The 16,758-nt window shown below is 50.6% G+C and overlaps 1 long non-coding RNA gene and 1 pseudogene across 2 annotated transcripts; one reads left to right on the top strand and one right to left on the bottom strand.

Moving 5' to 3' along the window:
• The first annotated feature begins 3,516 nt into the window (after positions 1–3,516).
• On the top strand, positions 3,517–4,405 carry LOC308554799 (ubiquitin-conjugating enzyme E2 C pseudogene; annotated as a pseudogene). Its single transcript has one exon. The product of its transcript is annotated as a ubiquitin-conjugating enzyme E2 C pseudogene (transcript).
• Positions 4,406–7,072: 2,667 nt separating this feature from the next.
• Positions 7,073–8,359, bottom strand: LOC308554609. The gene is made up of 3 exons (XR_013998424.1): positions 8,294–8,359; positions 8,060–8,117; positions 7,073–7,152 (listed from the first exon to the last, which is right to left on the bottom strand). It is a non-coding gene; the product is annotated as an uncharacterized lncRNA (long non-coding RNA).
• Between the last annotated feature and the right edge of the window lie 8,399 nt (positions 8,360–16,758).

The following is a 16,758-nucleotide window of genomic DNA, read 5'->3' on the forward strand; positions in this document are numbered from 1 at the left end:
TCGCTTACCCTTGGCCACATCCTCACCTCACCTCCCAGGCACCATTTTTGTTCTTTCAAACCCTGTCCCTGCATTTCCCAAGTGACCCTGTGTCAAACCTCCACTGACCTCTCCTCATGCCCCCCCAGTTAATTCTTCTAAGATAGAATACGGTACCCCTGTGCTGAAGTCACCAGGAGCTTTGTGGCACCACCGATCCCCTGAGATCACCTCCTAGCTCATCTCCCAGTCTTGCCTCTTTTAAGCTATTTCAGTCCAGTAGCCAATGCCTAAATGATTTCATTATTAAAAAATGAAATTACTCCCTGCCTAAAAATCTCCTGCTTCCCACTGTGAATGAAGCCCAACCCTGGCTTGTAAGGCCCTGTCTGCATCATTAGGTCCCTGCAGATTCCCCTCCTGGACAACATTCTTTAGCTGCCTGCCACCCTCTTTTCTCAGGGCCTTTGCACATGCTGTTTCCTCTGTCTGGGATGCCCTTTTCCACTCTCCTAAGGCTGCCTCTCCCCTCTATTGCAGGCCTTGTGCCCCTCAATAGCCCGCACAGCCCCTGGCACATAGTAGGTGCTCAAGAAATAATAAGCTTTCAATGCTGTGGGTTCTCCCAGCTCCTCTCAGTCTCTTAGTTGACCAACCCTTCCTCTTTGAAAAATTTCTCCCTGGGGTTTTCCATGCGGTGAATTTGTTGTGTGACATCCGGTGAGTCTCTGTATCCTAACCTCCCTCCCAACACCCAAAGTAATGACCTTTTCTACACTCAGAGCTTTCCCACCCTCTCTCTCAGTCCCTTGAGCCCTGGTGAATAAGTTCTCTAACTTTCCACAAAAATTGGTTAAAGAGCAGTTATGTGTCAAATGGGGTGGAGGGGTCACAGGAACTCAGACACAGGATTTTGTGGGTGAAAATCCACAGGCTACAGCAGGAAGTTTTGATGTGCTCTGGAGTTGTGGTGGGATGTTTTCCTCTCCTGTATTTTTATTAGAAGTCACACGATTTAAACTCTTTCCTCTCACATCTATTTTCATCTTTGTTACAAAAAATACACAAAACAAGCCACCCAAAAAACTTACCAGAGAATTTTTTCCTGTACAGGCCCTGGCCTCCCAATACACCAAGGTTGCTGGTTCAATCCCCGGGCAGGGCACACACAAGAAATAACCAATGAGTGCCTAAACAAGCGGCACAACAAAAATCAATGTCTCCCTCTCTCCTTTCCTCTCTCTAAATCAATAAAAAAAAAGAATATTTTAAAATAAAATAAAAATAGAAATTTCCTGCCTCAAGAAGGCATAGTACCATCATTTTCAGTATATTTTCAAGATCAGGCACTGAGGCAGTGGGAGATGTTCTTGCCGCAACCTGCGCAGGGAAGTGGGGGATCCTAAGAAGGAGCGATGGGAGATTAAGAAATACACAGAGACATAGAAGACAGTTAAAGCTGGGGCCAGGTGGGACACTGCCCTCGGATGGAGAGACAGCGACCCCAAGCAAGCTCAGTGTCTTTATTATATACATTAAGGTAACAATTCTCCAAGGAAACTGCGGGTAGCTGAGAGGGACAAAAACAATCCCTTGGCAAGCTTTCTCAGAACATACTGCTTCGCTGCACCCAGAACAACATCTTGGGGGGTTCCCACTGTACCTGGAAGCTGGCACCTGCCTATTGTTCGGCTGGTCACATCTCCCAGCCTTTGGCAGGGTGTGCTGCACGCAAGCATAGCTCTGCTAAGCCAGCCTGCCGGCCTACACAATGGGCATGGGAGCCTGTCCCCAGGCCTGGCTCTGCCTCTGCCCGGACAAGGTCCCTCAGGGCCTCCAGGGCACAGCCTTGCTCCTGCCTGAGTCTCGGCCGGCCTCCAGGTTCAGCTGCTCTCCACATGTTCTAATTTAGAAAAAGAAATAGAGAAGATTTTAAGAAATGTAATAATTCAGCTCTGGAAAACAGGAAAATGGCTCCATAAAACCACGTGGTTGCCGACATCGTGGCCATGTTCTTAGTTATTGGAATGCCTGAGCGGTTTTCACTCAAGGGGCCTGTAGTTTGTCCTGGTTTATGATCACATTTTAAAAATAATACATTCGCTTGTATAATATGTATTATTCAATACATTTGTGTATCCTAATCAGTTGTAGAGATAGGTAATGTTTCATTGTTTAAAGTTTTACCTGTACCCAAGTAACTTATGTGGAAATACATCAATGTGTAACCTGTGTTACAAACAATAGAAGACTAGCTCATAGTGTGCTGGTAGGATTTCCGTAGGTATTAACTTTGAATTGATAATGCTAACCATACGATTTGAGAATTTATCTTTGACTGTATTGCCATTTGAAGTGATTTCTATTGATCCTACCAGCATTTATATTTCTTTCTTTAAAAAAAATTTTTCCAAAGAAAACATTTCAAAATTATATTACTTGAATGCTGTTGTTATATATGAATATAGAACTCTATCCCTGGAAGGCATGCAATGTAATATCAACACTGAGAAGAGCAAATTGGTTCCAATTTGAGCAACAAAGGGGTTCATGGGTAGCGGCTGCCTGGCTGTGTAGAGAAGGGTAACCAGGCTCACTCTGGTCTCAGCAAGGAAATCCCTTCATCTGTTGCTTGCCATGGGTGCTGGAGAGGAAGGCCAGAGGAAGAGTATTGCATGTGATATTCCTAATCTAATCCAGACCTTTCACTTTCAAGATGAGGAATCTTTTGTGATGCCACAAAAGCCATGTTCCTTACCATGTTAGTTATTAGTCTCCAGTCAGCATCTAAGGCAAATATAAAGCCATTGTAACATTTTGGATGTTTTTTGAGGTTATTTCTTGCTTCTTTCAATCTCTGTTATTAATACAGGACTTCATTTTGTTTTCTTCTTTGGCATTATCATCGTTAGTGAATTGAATTCCTCTTTTCATCCTCAGTTCTTTCTACATTATGCCTTTAATTTTTTCCCCTTAGACCAGAGGTTTTCAATTGTTTTCGTCTATTGGCACACATAATTACTAAAATTCTGCAGCACACCAAACCATGTATTTTTTGCCAACCTGACAAACAATAGGTATAATATTGATTCATTCACATCAGATGACTATTGTGTTCGGTGCCATTCCTCTATTTGACACTCTAAGGGAAAAGAGACCAATCCCATGGCTAAATAGTCAGGTAGTGCATGTTTTAAAAATTCTTGCCCAGCTGGGCGTGGCTCAGCGGTTGAGTATCGACCTAGGATCTAGGAGATCGAAGTTTGACTCCCGGTCAGGGCACATGCCCAGGTTATGGCTTGATCCCCAGCTGCAGGAGGCAGCGGATCAATGACTCTCATCATTGATGTTCCTATCTCTCTCCCCCTCTCCCTTCCTCTCTCTGAAATCAATAAAGATATATTAAAAAAAAATTCTTGCAGCACACCGGTTGAAAATTGCTGCCTTAGACACTTCTGGTCACAAGTAGACATTTATCCAAGTGTCTCTCTTTTGATCAAATATTTTTCTCTTCTGTTTTTGGTCTTATTTCTAATTAAGAGAAGACTACCAATATTATAACACCAAAGTAAAAGATATTAAACTCTAGTAGCTGGCTAATGTATGATGAACTTTGACCCTCGTTACGTACAAGTTTCAACTTTACTAACCTCTCCCTGCCCCCACACACAAAACTGTCCAGCCCAGCCAGGTAGCTCAGTTGGTTAGTGTCATCCCGATATGCCAAGGTTGCAGGTTTGATTCCCGGTCAGGGCACATACAAGAAGCAACCAATGAGTTACAGTCTTGTTCTCTGAGCTCCTGTGTCCCTGCCAGCACTGCCAGGATGGCCTCCCAGAACTGTGACCCAGCTGCCACCAGCATCGTGGCAGCTGGTTAAGGAGCCAAACCCAGTGGGGGCGACACCCGGGGGCCCTTGGGCAAGAGGTTACACCAGCTGATGACCCTCATGTCTGGCGACAAAGGAATTTCTGCCTTCCCGGAATCAGACCTTTTCAAATGGGTGGGGACCATCCATGGAGCAGCTGGCACAGTGTGCGAAGACCTGAGGTATAAGCCCTCCCTGGGGTTCCCCAGTGGCTACACATACAAGGCACCCACGGGGAGACTCCTCACGCCCTGCTACCACCCCCGCGTAGACACCCAGGGTAACATCTGCCTGGACTTCCCAAAGGACAAGTGGTCTGCCCTGTATGAGGTCAGGACCATCCCGCTCTCCATCCAGAGCCTGCTAGGAGGACCCAACATCGATAGCCCGTTGAACACAGGCTGCGGAGCTCTGGAAAATCCCCGCAGCCTTCAAGAAGTACCTACGAGAAACCTACGCAAAGCGGACCTCCAGCCAAGAGCCCTGACCCCGGCTGCCCAGCCTCTCTCCTGTGCTGTCTTTACATCTTTTCCTTAGATGGTCTGTTCTTGCCTTGATTTCTGTATAGGGCTCTGTATCTTCGGCTGTGGTGTCATGTTTGTTTTGTTTCTGTTTTTTAAGTTAAGCCTGGTTGAGCCCCTGTAATGAATATATTAAATGCAAAAAAAAAAAAAAAAGAATAAACCAATGAATGAATAAATAAGTGGAACAACCAATCGATGTTTCTCTCTCTCTCTCTCTCAAATAAAAAAAGAAAAAATGTCCTGGCTGGTGTGGCTCAGATGGCCAGAGTATCATCCCATACACCAAAGGACGGTGGGTTTGACTCCTGGTCAGGGCACATATCTGGGTTGGGCGTTCGATCCCCAGTCAAGGTGCGGGCAGGAGGCAACCAATCAATGTTTCTCTCTCCCATCCATGTTTCTCTCTCTCTCTTCCTTCCTCTCTCCATAAAATATCAATTAAAAAAAAAAAAAAGTGTCCAGGAGGGGGAGGCAGTCCAAGAATGCCTGATGGGTAGGAAAAAACGTGGGGCACGCAGACAACCCAGCTTTGGGTTTAGAGGACTGAGTGGTTAGGGGTCCCCCGCTGACAACCTAATTTGGCTGCAGGCAGGTTTCATTTCACATGCTAGCGTTTCCCATTTCAATTAGTTACCAACATTCCAAAAGAGTTTCCCATAATCATCCAGAATCTGGGATTTTCAATTTTATTCAATTTTAACTAATTTAAACGGCCACATATGGCTAGAGGATACTGTATCCGACAGCAGAGAGGAGAGAAATCCCAGGGTGAGATTCCTTGGCCCTACCCATGGTTGGTTGTGACAGATGGCCACCCCCCTCACACCCACCCCACTCTGGCCTTTCTGGGGTGGAGGGGACTCTCCCCAGACCTGCTCCCATCCAGTCTTCCCTTGCAGGTGCTGGGGGTGGGGGTGGGGAGAAAGACACCACAGTGTGACAGTGGGGAAGGTAGCAGATGGCATTGGAATGAATGTAAAAAGAGGGACCACTTTCAGGAAGGCTGTTTAGGGCAGGCCTCTGTGGTGGCCACGCGGAGACGCTGGCATTCTGGAATACACTCTTGAGGCCAGGAAGATAGGCTTCTGGGGAAAGGAGGAGCTAGTGCAGGGTTAACTGGAGCCAGAGGGCGGTGAGGTGGGCCGGGACAGAGGTGGATGGGGCAGGGAACGCCCCTGTAGGCCTTGGCTGCGGAGGAGGCCAGGAGCCCGAGCGAAGCTAGCTAGTACAGGGTCTCCCGGGAGTGGGTTCTCTGGTGGCGCAGCAGGTGGGAGTTGCGGCTGAAGCTGCGGCCACACTGTGTGCAGGAGTAGGGCCTGGCCCCGGTGTGCACCAGCATGTGACGCATCAGGGTGAAGCTGCGGCTGAAGCTCTTGCCGCACTCCGGACACTCCTGGGGGGGCTCGGCCTGCCCGGCTGCCGCCATGCCCCCCGCCCCCGCGTGCGTGGCCAGGTGCCGCTGCAGGTGGGCGTTGCGCCGGAAGCTCCGGCCGCAAGTCTTGCAGCCGTAGGGCCGTTCGCCTGTGTGGCTGCGGCGGTGGCGGGCCAAGTTGGAGCTGTTCCGGAAGCGGTGGCCGCAGGTGTCACAGGCGTGGGGCTTCTCCCCGGTGTGGATGCGCTGGTGGCGCGCCAGGTGGGCGCTCTGGCTGAAGCCCTCGCCACACTCGCTGCAGCGGCAGGGCTTCTCGCCGGTGTGGCTGCGCCGGTGGCGGGCGAGGTCCTGCGTCTGGCTGAAGCTCTTGCCACACTGGGCGCAACGGTAGGGCCTCGGGCCGCCGTGGGTCAGGAGGTGGCGGGCGAGGCTGGCCCTGCGCACAAAGCGCTTCCCACACTGCGGGCAGCCGTAGGGCTTCTCGCCCGTGTGCACTCGCTGGTGGCAGACCAGCTGGGAGCTCTGGCTGAATCTGCGGCCGCAGACCTGGCAGGAGAAGGGCCGCTCGCCCGTGTGCACGCGCACGTGGGCCCCCAGGTGCTCACTGCGCCGGAAAGCCTTGCCGCAGTCGCTGCACACGTAGGGCCTGCGCTCGGGGCCCGGGCGCGGGCTGTCCGAGCTCTCGGAGCACTGGTGGCTCTTGTCTTTGGCGTGTATCCGCAGGTGACGCTTGAGGCTGGAGCGGCGCTGGAAGGTTTGGCCACAGTGTGAGCACAGGACGACGGTCAGTTCTGGCTCTTTGGTCTTGGCCTCGGAGGCACAGGGCGCCTTTTGGTCCTGGGCGTGCGCCAGCAGGTGCTGCAGGAGGCTGGTCCGGCTCTGGAAGCCCTGGCCGCATTCGGCGCACAAGAAGGCAGGCTCGGAGTGTGTCTGCAGATGCTTATTTAGATGTGAGCTCTGACGGAAGCGGTGGCTGCAGAGATGGCAGGCGTGTGGCCGCTCATCGGTGTGCGTGCGCATGTGCAGCTTGAGGATGGAGTTGCGGCCGAAGGTCTTCCCGCAGCAAAGGCACACGAAGGACCGCCTGCCGGGGTGAGAGCGCAGCTGGTGCCCTTCTAGGCGGGCCAGCTTCGTGAAACTCACGCCACATTCTGTGCAGATGAACTTCGTCTCTGGCTCCGACTTGGGGGCCCCCCCGGCCACTTGGTCCTCTAGCACGTCTCTCCTGCTGTCAGGGAGCTCCCCTCCACCGGAGCTGCTCACCCCAGGGCCCTGCCCAAGTGACTGCTCATGGGGCTCTTCTGCCACCCCTGCACTATCTTCCTGAGACTCTGCTGAGATGGTAGCCGACCAGGCAACCCCTTTGGGCTCTTCTTTAAACTCCTCGTCTGGGGTTCTGCTTCCAAATCCTGTAAAAGGAGCAAAAAACAGGGTTGGTCACGCCTATTCCGAGGGGCTCCTAGCAATCCCCAGAACCTCATTGCCTGGAAGCAGAAAGAAACCCAGGATTCTGCAAAGCTGGTGGGTGGGCAGAGGGTGTGGGGTAAAAAACAAGTACCAAAACATTCTGCCCCTGTAACTGTTTTATAGTGTGTGATTCAGCTCCATCAGACACATTCACAGTGTTGTGTAACTGTCACCACTCTCCGGTGTCAGAACTTGGTTATTCCCTCAAATGGAGACTCCGTACCCATTAGCAAGCACTCCCATGACTACCTATTTTAAAAGCTCAGAGTTACCCTGGCAGGTGCCGCTTAATTAGTTGGGTGTTGTCTCCTGTACCGAAATGTTGCTGATTCGATTCCCGGTCAGGGCACATGCCCGAGTTTCGGGCTCAATCCTCAGTAGGGGGTGTGCAGGAGGCAGCCATCAATGTGAGAGTGGAACATCGACGTTTCCCCCTCTCTCCCTCTCCCTTCCCCTCTCTCTAAAAAAATCAATAGAACATTTTTACAAAAAACAAAACAAAACAAAACCCAGAGTTAAAGGGGTTGATGATTAGACCACACACAATGAGCCTTTGAATCTATACAGGGTCGGGCAAAAGTAGGTTTACAGTTGTTTGTATGGAAAATAATACAATAATTAATTAATTATGATACAAAAATAAAATCTGTTTTGAGTACTCACAACTGCAAACCTACTTTTGCTCCACACTGTATACCTATATATCTATATCTATATCTAATCTCATCAAAATAGCCTATTTTTAGCCAAAAATGTCCAAGTATCAGGTAGGGTCTGGAGCTTCAGGAATCACATCCCAACAAAAAGAAAGAGGCTTCAGGGGTTGTAAGCCCTTGAAGGGGCTCTTACCCAGAGGGTGCACAGGCCATGCTTTCTTCACTGGGACATCTTCGAAGGTCAGGGACTCCTGTAACAAAAGGAGAGGCAGAAACCCTAAGTGAGTAAGGATTAGGGCCCTGGGACCTGAGGGGAATGAAGGGCTTTCTAGGCTTAAATTCAGGAAGACATGGATTTGCTAAAACTGCAGGGGCAACGAACATTTAGGGCAGAACATCTTGGAATGAGGGGACCAGTCCAACTCACCAAAACAGCTGCCAGCTCCTGATCATGGGAGTTCTCTTCAGGCCACAGCTCAGGACCCTGGGGGACTGAGAGCATCAGGGGAGAAAGAAAGAGTTGTGAGAAACCAGCCTTACCCACCATGAGGCTATAAGCACATGCACCTGTTGATAAGTCCCTATGAGAGACATCTTGGCTCTCATCTACTCCTGTCAACTAGGGGGGCTGCCCACATCTCTCCCCATCTGGCCTCCCAGCTCCCACCTTCCTTGGGTACCAGCTCCTCACCACTCTCTTGCAGGGCCTGGAATGTCCTCTTGGGACCTGGGCTCAGTGGCTGCTTTGAACTTGGGGAATGTCTCCAGGCCCCCTGCTCAGCAGGCTTGGAGGGCCCTGGCTGAGATGGCAGGAGTTCGTTTGATGGCTCCAGGGCTAGAGGCTTTTCTGGGGGCACTTCCTTTTTGGGGCTATGGATAGAGACCTGGGAAGGGTGCCCCTGTTCGTCCAAGGTGGCTTCTGCATTGGGACAATTCTTGCCAGCATTAAAACTAAAATCCTGTTCAAAACATATCCATGTTAGGCAACAGACAGGGTGGAAATTCATGTCCTACTGACTCCCAAGGGACATGAGACCACAGGAAGGTAAGAATTAGACATGGAAGTTATTACGAGATTAAGGAGGAATTGGCAGAGGGAGGAAAGTAGAGTGTTCAATGATATTTATTTTAAATGTTTTATTGATTTCAGAGAGAGAGGAAGGGAGAGGGAGAGAGAGAGATAGAAACATGAATGACAAGAGTCATTTATTGGCTGCCTCCTGCATGCACCCCCCACCCCAACTGGGGGTCCAGCCCTCAATCCAGGCATGTGCCCTGACCAGGAATTGAACCTTGATCTCCTGGATCATAGATCAATGCTTAACCGCTGAGCCATGTGGCCGGGCCAATGATTTCTTAATGGAGCTATAAAGTCCTTATCTTTCCCATCAACTGTCCAGCCAGGCACCCTCTTACCAGTGGCCCCACGTCGATGGACTCCCTCTGGACGCCTTCCAGTAGCAGTACCACCTCCTCGCCATCCCGGAGCTGCTGGCCCTGGAGCCGGGCCAGGAGGTGTGGGGGCAGCATGCTTAGGAACTGCTCCAGCACCAGCAGCTCCAGGATCTGCTTCTTGGTATGCAGTGCCGGCTGCAGCCAGTGGCTGCAGAGCTCCCGGAGCCGGCTCAGCGATGCCCTGGGCCCCATGTCCTCCTGATACTGGAAGCATCTGAAGAGCTGGTGAGCCACTTCTGGCCGAAGCCTGATCTTTGGCCGCCTGGGGTCCTCCTGGCCAGCAGCCTCCTCCTCCTCCAGTTTTACTGCACTGAGCTGCTCTGGCTCCCTCTCAGCCGGGACAGTTTCTACCAACATCCTTCACCTTGGGGGACACCTCACCACAGCTGCTTCCACTCTTGGGTCTCTCTCCCTCTCTGCTCCCACACCTATGGTGTTAAGAGATGAAAAAAGAGAGAGAGAGAGATGCCTAAAGATGTGGCCTCCAGAGGAAATGTTTCTCACTCTGGTCATGGGTAATGGCTCAGCCAGACCAATGCACCAAAAGGCAGAGAAATGGACAGTTCTATATTACCGTCCTCTCCTGCAGTAGTTAGAACTCCTCCTCACTTTATCCCAGTGATCAAGGTTGGCACCCCCTTGCCCCCAAGAGAGGACAATCTGGCTTTCCCTGCCTCTTGATGTAATGCCAAGGGGAGTACATGGCACTACCGAAGATGGGTCCTTACCAAATATGTCCCATCGCAATCCAATCCGGCCTTCAGACGCAACTTCCAATATAAAGGGCATTGTAGGAAATAAGAAGTCAAATGATCCCTCAAGGAAACAATGGAACAAATCCTAAAGACAGGATATTCCTGGAAACAGCTGGCCCAGGTTCTATAGTCTGTGTTATAAAAAATAAGTGCCTGTAGGAGGCGCATTGCTCTAGAGGAGACTAACACCCCTTATAACCAAATGCATGAAACTTGATTGGATTCTGATTTAAAAAAAAAAAAAAAAAAGGCTCTCCAAGATATTTCAGGGTTAATTGGGGAAATATGAACAGGGATGGGGCACTAGATGACAATGGAGATGAATAGATGAGTTTATGAAATGGAATTTCAGTTTTGTGATATGTAGGGAATGTCTTTATTCTTAGACATCGAAGGGTTTGGAAGTAACGGGGCATGAGGGTTCAACCCAATTTATGGACCCACAAGGAGCTGGGATAGGCAGATGGGTCTCCAGGTGAGAGATAGGTTTACAGCTTGCAAGTTTGTGACAGATGGGTCCCCAAGGCAGGCCAAAAATGCCTTGCCCATTTCAGAGGCCTCTAGTGGGTGTGCCCTTGGGAGCTGGGTTATGGGCAGGAGAGGCAGTCATCTCCTTTTCTTTCCTAAAAAAAAAATTTTTTTTTAAATTTTGGATTCTTCCTTGGTCTACCCCTCTGGGAGGAACCCATCCCCGTGAGTCTGGCAGGCAATAAAAAGTGTTTCTAACTGGCCACCATAGAGCACTGGGGCCATGCGATTGATAGAGTCCCCATCTCTCCTCCCAAACCCCAAAGGGTTCTGTTCTGTGGGACTACTTCCTTTTTTGGGTTAGCCCAGCTACCAACGGAGGAGCTTCCCAGAGTTCAGCCCATTCACAGGGGACTCAGTTAAGTCAGCACAACCCAGAAGGTTTACCCTTTTCTGAATAGACCTGTGCTTTTGTTACATAGCTTTGGGGCACTTTTAATATTTTAATTTGGGCAGGAATTATTTTTATGGATATGAAAACCCAAATGTAAACTTCTCTCTGCCCTCCCTGCTCTCCAGCTTCAGGGCTACAAATGAACTTCTCCCAAACCTGTCTCCCCACCTCCACCTCATGGAGAGGGATGAGAAGAAGGCCTTCAGAGTCACTTTCTACCACCTAAAGGGAGTAAACAGGGCATGCACAGGGCTAGCTACTATCATTCTCATTATTACTGGGTAATAATACAAATGAGCACAGCTAACAGTTGGTCCCATTTTATAGCTGAGGACACTAATGCCCAGAGGTACTGACGTTTGCTCAAGAAGGTAATTCAACCTTGGCTATGGAGCCAGGGAAAAGTTGGTTTGGTCCAGAGCCTTGAACAGTATGTTGAGCCCCTCTTTATGTGGGACTAAGGGGTCAAGGGGCTGAGGGTTCTGTAAATCTCCTTTCCAGGTGGGATGAGTGGGTGTGAAACGGTAGAACAGAGAGAACCTGGGTTTTTTAAAGCTTGGTCCTACACTTCCTGCCTCAGGGAAGAGGGGAGAGGGGCAGAGAAGAGGGGAGAGGAGAGAGGGGAGAGGCCTACATCCTAACCACCTGACCAGGCCTGCCCCTATTTCTCCAGCCTCCCCCACCCCTGTCCAGCATCTCCCCAGCTTCCCTCCCCTTCCCCCACTTTCCTGCTTCTCTCCAGTCTTTCCCCTCCCTCCATAATCTCCCATTCTTTCCCCCTCCTCCCTCCAGCACTTCCTCAGACAATCCAGCATGTCTCCCCCCAGCCTCACCAACCTCCATTCTTTCCTGCACTATGTCACCTGAACCTACATGGGGCTTTTCCTTTTATCTCTGGCTCCTCTACCCATTGTCCCCTCACTTGTGGGACTCCACAACACACCAACCACCTGTCTCTCCCTCTCCAGTGTCACTGTGCCACAATCTTGGTTGAGAGTATTTCTCCCCTTGGCCTGCGAGTAGGAACTGTTTTTGTTTTTTTTAATTTATATTGCTTGTAGAGAGAGGAAGGGAGATGGAGAGAGAGGAAAACAGCCCCTACTGGGGACTGAACCCACAACCTGGGTATGTGCCCAGACTGGGAATAGAACCTGCAGCCCTTCAGTGCACCAGACAACCCTCTGACCTACTGAGCCACACCATTCAGGTTCTTGTTCAGTAACAGTTCACCCAGAACTTGCAGTGACTTCAATGTTTGTTAGTAGAAATAACAAAATAAGAATATAATGGCTACCTTGAAGTTGTAATTTTTGAGGAATGCATGAAAAATGTTGCAGAAAAGGTCTTTGATAATTATTTTTAAAAATGGGTTTTTGTTTCGTTGTGTTTTAGTAGCAAGAGCAAAATAACTAGAGAACCAATTACATGTAATTGGGAACCCTGTAGTAAGGGCTGACAGATTCTGAGTGCCTAGCTATATGGGTTGCTGAGTCCCACTCCAGCCCATGGGGTAAATTATTTCTCCATTTGACAAATGCAAAGACTGTGTTCAGACAGGATGGGTAACTTGTTCAAGGTCACCCCAGGTGGAGAAAAGGTTTGCTCTAAGGTGAGAATGCTGACCTTGACCAACGAGCAAAAGTTCAGAAACAAAAAAGTACCCATTTTCCCTCCCGCCCTCATTTTAGCAGAATATCATAAAGTGAATCAGAAAAAATAAGGGTATTCCAAATTCCAGCCATCAGGCCTAGATACCCAGGGTGCCAGAACCTCTCCAGGTGAGGTCTCACCAAAAGTTTTGAAAGAACTGGAATTCAAGGGAAACTGGCCTTTGAGTCTGGCCCTGCCGCGCCCCCAACCCCCCAGCACACAAAAGCTTTGTTAATATGCACATCATCTGTGGGGGTTGGGCTGGGTGAGGGGGAAGACTCTACAGCCACCCTCTAATAATTGACCATCTTAATTTGGAGCCCAGAAAGTTGGGGAGGCAAAGGCTGGACCAGCCCAGGGTGGAGTTGCTGCCATGAATCCACTCAGACAACAAGGGAGCCCAGAGTTGGGGGTCCTTGGCCAGGAACTCTACCATTCTCCCCGGACATAGCTGGCAGGAGTGGCTTGTCTTTGTTGGCTGGGCTCCCCTCTTAATGCTAGGTCCTGCAACTTCCCAAACCGGCATCGACACAGGTCCACTGATCCGGTTGGCACTGGGCTCCTCCCCAGCACAGACCACCCGACACCCTCCCAAGACTTTCTTCCAACTACCTAATCCTCCAACAAGGCCTGGAACACCCCAACCCCCCAACCCTCAGCCATCCCACCCTCCGCCAATTCTCTCTCCAAGCTGCTATGACCCTTTATGTTTGTCCTGGCAGCCTGCACCCCAGGCGTCCCTGAAACTCACCACTTAGGGTCCCCACTCCAGAGACAGAGGTGCTGGGGTTCTCTGGGGGCTGTAGGACCAGTCAGACTCGGCCAGCCTGGGGAAGGACTCCAGGAAAATGGAACAGGAAGTTCCCAGCCCCAATCCCATCCAGGTGATGAGGGGGCATCCTACAGTTAACCCTTAACCTCCCAGTTTGAGAGCTGGGTGGGGAAAAGGCAGGGCAGGGCCAGAGAAATGAAGACAAAGAGGCTAATCCAGATTCCAACTCCAGACTGCTTATAACCACCCCTCCAAGTAAGAACTGTCCCCCTCCTAATCAGGACTGGTCCTATGCCCAGTGGGGATCCGTCAGCCTGTACTCTGGGGGAGGGGGAGACAAGAGCTGCCATTTAAAAATGCCTGCTGTGTGCTGGGCTCTTTGCTAGGTATTTCATTCATGCAACAAATTTTTGCCAAGAGCCTGCCCTGTGCCAGGCACAGTTGTAGGTGCAGAGGACACAGAGGTAAGCAGAGCCTGAGCTCAGGGGCTTACACACCAGGGTGCAGGAACAAACAGTGGTGGGCGACAGGAAAATAGAGTAGGGCTATGTAATGGGGGAGGGGAAGGCACCATCAACATTGCCACCTAAAATCCTCCCAAGAATCCTGCCAGGTGGCTTTTGTCCCCAGCTTTACCAACGACCAAGCAGGGGTTCCTGGGAGGGGAAGTGACCTCATCTCTGACTCAAACTCCAAAGTCAAGCTTTTCCCTTTGTTCTAAGGGGCCTTTTGGGGTTGTGCTCTTGACTGCTGCCTGGAGGGTGCACCCCCATGGCACCTGGGGACCCGGGGACACCTACGTAGCAGCTGGAGGCTGGGAGTTGGCTGCCTCCCCGCCCAGGCCTATCGGGGCCAGACCCTGCGCTTGCTGGGGCTCCTCTGCAGGGTGCCTGCCTTCCGGTACTTAGCACTCGGCTTATCTGGTTCTTTTATTTGTCTTAGTGGGGAGCCAAGTCCGAGAGGCCGGTGGGCCCTCCTGGGGGCAGTGGGTACTGCAAGCCCACGTCCTAGGAAGTCCTGCAACCTCCCTGCGGAGCGGAGCGGGGGCGGGGCGGCTTCTCCCGCGCGTCCTGAGCAGGGCCCTGAGGCCAGCCCAGTGGAACCGGCAAGTGCTGCCTCCGTGAGGCTCAGAATCTGAACAGGACTAGGTCCCTGAAGCAAGGATTCCTTTTCTCTTATTAACAGAAGTTACTTTGCAGGAAAAAAAAAAAAAGAGCTTAATGAGCATTTAATTCCCTTCAAATTCATCCTGATCTTTGAAAATACATCCCGCCCCCCCAAAATATTATCCACAAACAGACAAAAATTCTTAAGTTGCTGGATTACTTATCTCTCTAGTAGGTGATAAACCTGTCCCCAAAGGACTTTTTTTTTTTTTTAAAGCTTTCACGGATGTTTATTTTTTAAAAAAATATATCTTGCCCAGCTGGGCATTGTTCAGAGGTTGAGCATCGACCTAGGATCCAGGAGATCTAGGTTCGATTCCTGGTCAGGGCACTGCCCTGGTTGTGGGCTTGATTCCCCAACAGGGTGTGTGTGCAAGGAGGCAGCTGATCAATGACACTCATCACTGATGTTTCTTTCTTCCTCTCTCTGAAAGGAAGAGAGATAGCAACATCAATGATGAGAGAGTCATTGATTGGCTGCCTACCCAATCTCACTGTGATCTGGATCATAGATCGATGCTCAACCGCTGAGCCATGCCTGCTGGTCCCCAAAGGACTTTTAATGTGCATCTACCTACTTGAGGTATATTTTGGTATCTCTGAAAATTATCTTGAAAATGCAAATCTCAACTATCTACTTGTTACCTTAGAATTTTTGGAATTCTTTTAAAAAACTCACCAAAACTTACCATTTATTTATTAAATGTGGAAAAAATTAAATCTAGTATTAGCCAGCTCAGCAAAAAGTACCTGACAGTGCTGACTGATGGGGTCTTCATCTTTCCTCCCATCTCTTCAGAGATTTCAAAAGAAAAACAAAATTTCCTGTATTTTCAATTTCTATAGGATTCCTCCATTTAGAGTAATTCAGGGCAAAGGGAGAACTCCTTTTCCAGCACTGGGAAGAATTGCTGTTAAAAGCACTATGATCCCTTGGAGACATATCAAGATGGTGGCGTAGGTCACAGCTGCACCTGCCGCCTCTCGCAACTACATCAAAATTACAGCTAAAATACAGAACCACCCTCACTCAGAGTCTCCTGAAATCTGGCTGAGCAGAAGCCCCACAACCAGGGACCTGAAGCAGCACCGAGACCGGGAGGAGGGGCACAGACGTGGGCGGATTGGGGCTGAATTGTGGAGATGCGGCCGGGGGCCCCACCCGGTGCCGGGGTTGAAACCCGGGAGGGACATGTTAGGGTGGAGGTTTCCCGGAGGAGTCAGGGGTCTCAGCCCCACAGCAGGCCCCCAGCCCAGGGCTCCAGGGCCGGGAAGAGACGCCCCCACAACTCGGGGCTGTGAAACCAGCGGGGACTGTGGCTGAGGGTCGCGGAGGCTGTGGGAGCCCCAGGCTTTCCTCTTAAAGGGCCCGCACTCGGACTCACTCAGACGCTCCCTCTGAGCCCAGCGCCGGGCAGCAGCTCCGCCCCGTGATTCCCGGAGGCCCCGCCCCTCCCCACCTGCAGCTCATCTGGGCCATTTCCAGGGTCTTTTCTGTGCAAGTGGCCTCTTGAGCCTCATGCTTAGGACTTTCCTAAAATCTCTCAAACAAGCAGCAGCGGGCCTCATACAGCTTGATAAGTGGCCCCAGGCTTGGCACCAGTGGCAGCCTGCATTGGTTCATAGCTTGGCCTCTCCTGGAAACCTCCAAGCCCAGCACAAGTAGCAGCCAACTACAGTTTGCTGTGTAGCTCATGCTGGGTGGCCCTGGGCAAGGCACTGGCACAGGCTGACTTTGCACCTCCCGGGAGGCCCCAGAGACAGTGCACCTGGTGGTCAGACTCTACCACGCTGGATTACAACCCTATCACATCCACGAGTTACACACTCAAGGGGCTCACTTGGTGAACACCAAAGCTCAGCTGAAATAAATCCTGCTCCATAGGGGTGTCTCCAGCACAGCAGCTCTTTGGCTGTAGTTGCAGCTGGTCCTCACAGCTGATTGGCCTGGGGGTCAATTCCTCCCAATGATGCCAATAGCAACCAAGGCTCAACTACAACAGGACAGTGCACACAACCCACACAGGGGAGCACCTAGAAGGCCCACCTCAGGTGACTGGGGAGGCTGAGCCACTGGACCCTACAGGACACCTACTACACAAAGCCACTCTACAAATTCCAGGAGACATAGAAGCTCTACCTAATACATAGAAACAAACACCTGGAAGCAGC

This window comes from Miniopterus schreibersii, assembly GCF_964146895.1.
Source record: "Miniopterus schreibersii genome assembly, chromosome: 3".
In the NCBI taxonomy this organism is placed as follows: Eukaryota; Metazoa; Chordata; class Mammalia; order Chiroptera; family Miniopteridae; genus Miniopterus; species Miniopterus schreibersii.